Genomic DNA, 3,656 nt, shown 5'->3' with positions numbered 1-3,656 from the left:
TATTAATATGAAGTGCTCTGATGAGATAGAGTAGATGCGGATCGATGTTCAGATCATATAACTTGGACCATAATAAATTCCTATCGATCGAATCGAAGGCTGCGGCAAGATCCACAAAGGCCGCATATAGATGTTTTGTTGGGCCTGCAATGCTCTGTCTCGCTAAAAAATAAAGGGACAGACAATGATCAATAGGAGAAGACCCTTTTCGGAAGCCTATTTGTTCTGGGTAAATTATCTGATGAGTGTCAACCCAGTCATTCAGGTTATTGAGCAGAAATTTACTGTAAAGTTTAGAAACTACATTCAATAAGCTGATGGGCCTATAGTTGGAAGGAGCTGAGGGATCTCCTTTCTTATAGATAGGAATGATGATACTATTTTCCCAACCTTCTGGGATCATACCAGAGTCATTAATGCTAGTGAAAAGTCGAGCCAGAAGAGGGGCCCACCACTCGGGAAATTGTCTGAAAATCTCGGGCGGTAGGAAGTCCTCTCCTGGGGCTTTCCCATTTTTTAATGAATCTATTAGGGATTTTATTTCATTCGCGGTAACAGGTGGCCAAGATGCCATGTTGCCGATATTTAGCATGAAAGAATTAGTATTAATAAATGTTTTTGCATGATAAAGATTAGAGAAGTGAGAGTGCCAAACTACCAGTGGAATCTGTGCAGCATTGGAATTATTGGCAGAAGAAGTTCCAAATTTGACTATCTGCCAAAATTTACGGTCCTGATGTTCAGAAATTGCTGAGCTTAAGCGTTGCCAACTTGATTCGGCAAACTTAACTTTTTTCTCCTTTAAGAGGCTTTTCTAAGAAGCCTTTGTCATTTTAAAAGCCAGGTAGGTTTGCTGTGTCCTGAATTTCAGGAAAAGCGAAAGAGATGACTTAAGGTTTCTTTTCGCAACTCTACAATCCTGATCAAACCAGGTAGATATATTGGGATTGTGAGTCGGACCGTTATAATGTCAAATTAAAAAGGGTCTGAGATTAGAGAGGATGGTTTGAAAGGCTGGAAAGGGGTCTTGGGAATCGTCAATAACTGATTTGCGCAAAGTATAAAATAAACTGCTATTAAAAAGGGAATTGCAAGTAGTAATAAGATTTTCGGACCAAGGGGTTCTTTTCATTACTTTTTGACAGACCTGAGAGGAAGAAAAGGGTGTAATATTATTATTAGCAATCTTCAGACTTAAGGAGAGTGGAAAATGATCACTCTCAACACGGTGGTCTACTGAGAATTCAATAATATCCTCTAGAAGCTTATGAGACACCAAAATATAGTCAATTAAGCTGGCACCATGTGGTGTCCAATAAGTAAAGGAGCCTTTAGATGAGTCAAATGAAGTACCATTTAAGATTACCAGAGAATGAATTGAAGCTAGTTCGATTAGCAAAGGGCCCTGGGTGTTTGACTTTTGATCTTGTAAACCATAATTCAAAAAGATATCATGAGTTAATGGATTATGATCAGAGGAGATAAAGTTATATGGCCAAGAGTTACCAATTCTGGCATTCAAATCTCCACAAAGGATTATTCTATCATGTGGGCATTTAGTCTCCAAATAAGATAGAGCATCTTCCAACCTGGCCCAAAGGTTGGAAGTATCATCAGTGTGACTTACGTTGGGGGGAAGGTAGACATTAATACAGATCATATAGTCAGACCATAGTCCTTTTAACCTCAACACCAGAACATTAAGTGGAAGAGTTGTGGGAATTAGATCAATCGATAGATTACAGGACTTTGATACAAAAGTTGTAAGGCCCCCACTAGGGCGGCCCTTCCCCATGGGTTTTACTGCTAAAGTAGAATAAGATAAAAAATCTATCAGGTTATGAGATGTAGCCAAGAAGGCCCTGCAGGGTAGTTGGGATGCTTTATTTTTGTTACCTGCAATCCTGTGCAAGTGTTGGTGACTGGTGAAGTGAACCAGTGCAGGGGAGAAATGGTGAGGACGATCAGCCAAATCTCTCTTCCCTGAATGGATCAGAATGGGGGAATCTGCCTGTTGCACGAGGCTACCCTGCTCAACAAATGGCTGTGGCTTCATTAAAGCACTCATCCTTCTCCTGTTCTTTAGACAAGCTAATTCCCACTGCAAGATTGTGCGCTGCAACTCTCAGTACCTGGCTGCCACAGATAACTTGGAGGGTCCTGACAGGAAAGCTGCCAAGTGCGACGCTTTGCGCTCCTATTCCAGCTGCACACGGAGGACAGCCCGCACCTGCCGTGGGAATCTCGTGTACCACTCTGCCGTTTACAGCATTGAAGACCTCATGATCCAGCACAATTGCTCCAAAGAGGGGCCAACCTCACCGCCGTGGCCTCCTGTGCCGGCACGCAATCACCAAGGCTTTGCATCCCTGGATATCTGTGACTACAAGAGGAGTTTTACCCACAAGCATGGACAGCCTCCCATGTACCAGCACTGCGCTACCTTTGGGGACCCCCACGTGCGGACCTTCAGTGATGAATTTCAAACCTGCCGAGTGGAGGGTTCTTGGCCGCTCCTGGACAATAACTATTTATTTGTGCAGGCCACCAGTTCTCCTGTGGTGAAGGGATCAAATGCCACCGTCATTAGCAAGAACATGGAAGAGTGCATTGATGAGAAGGTCTACCATGCAGAAATACCATGCCTGCAGCCTTCGTGGATGGTTCGATGAATGGAGGTGAGAGGCCTGGAGGGAGCAGCTTGATCATCCACGAACGCGCACCCAGGTGGCATGTGGAGATCCGAGCGACGTACATTGGCACCATTATTGCTGTGCGCCAGATAGGCAAACACCTGTCTTTCTCCATTCAGATAGCCAAGGAGGTGGCTCTCTCCTTCACAGATGAACAAGATTTGCAGCTCTGCGTGGGAGGCTGCTCGCCCAGTCAGCACATCTCTCGAAGCAAGTGCTGCCAGAGCAATGGCAACCTCACCCAAGAGGAAGCCCGCCTGTTGTGCAAGGAGAAATTACCAGTTGAGGATGCCTACTTTCAGTCGTGCATCTTTGACTTGGTGACTTCGGGTGATGCCAACTTTACTCTGGCTGCACACAGTGCGTTAGAAGATGCCAAAGTATTCTGCCCAGATCCTAAGAAAGTCTGTATCTTCCATACTGGCAGAGCTCTGCATCCCGGCAGCTCATCCCTCCTTGTCTTCATGTCAGTCATTGTAGTATATCACTTGTACTTTTAAAAGTTTCTCTTTGTTGATAACTGTTTGTATTCTGTGAGACCAGGAGGCCAGCAAATATGGTTGGCTTCCCATGAAGGCATCAGTGAGCAAAGTCAGGGCCTTAAAAGCATTGAAGGATGAGCTTTCGCAGCTCAACATGTTTTTTTTAAACTAATAGTTTTCCAAGAAAGCTTGGAATGTTGGTGGACATAGGAAAACCTGTCACCAGCCTTTCCTGCTAGTCTTTTCTCCCCACTTGGTGCCTTCTAGGCCACAAACCTAAGGCCTAGATGCTTCTTGAACCCCTAAGTGTCCATTGCTACTGGGATACATGGGAATTGTAATTTCCCATCCCCTCTCTGATCAAATAATTGACATGAGAGGCACTGGAAAGTATAATTCCCATGCATCCCAGTGATAATGGAGTTTAGAAGTCCTGTTCCCCCCCCCCAAATCCCCCAAACTCTGGGCACATACTTGGTTA

General features: G+C 44.5%; 1 pseudogene; it reads left to right on the top strand.

Annotated features, from left to right (window-relative positions):
- The first annotated feature begins 1,854 nt into the window (after positions 1-1,854).
- LOC133384464 (hemojuvelin-like) lies at positions 1,855-3,314 on the top strand (annotated as a pseudogene).
- Positions 3,315-3,656: the final 342 nt, after the last annotated feature.

Source organism: Rhineura floridana, chromosome 4, assembly GCF_030035675.1.
Source record: "Rhineura floridana isolate rRhiFlo1 chromosome 4, rRhiFlo1.hap2, whole genome shotgun sequence".
NCBI classification, from domain to species: domain Eukaryota; kingdom Metazoa; phylum Chordata; class Lepidosauria; order Squamata; family Rhineuridae; genus Rhineura; species Rhineura floridana.
Note: the sequence above shows the minus strand (reverse complement) of the source record. Positions and strands in the feature narration are given on the sequence as shown.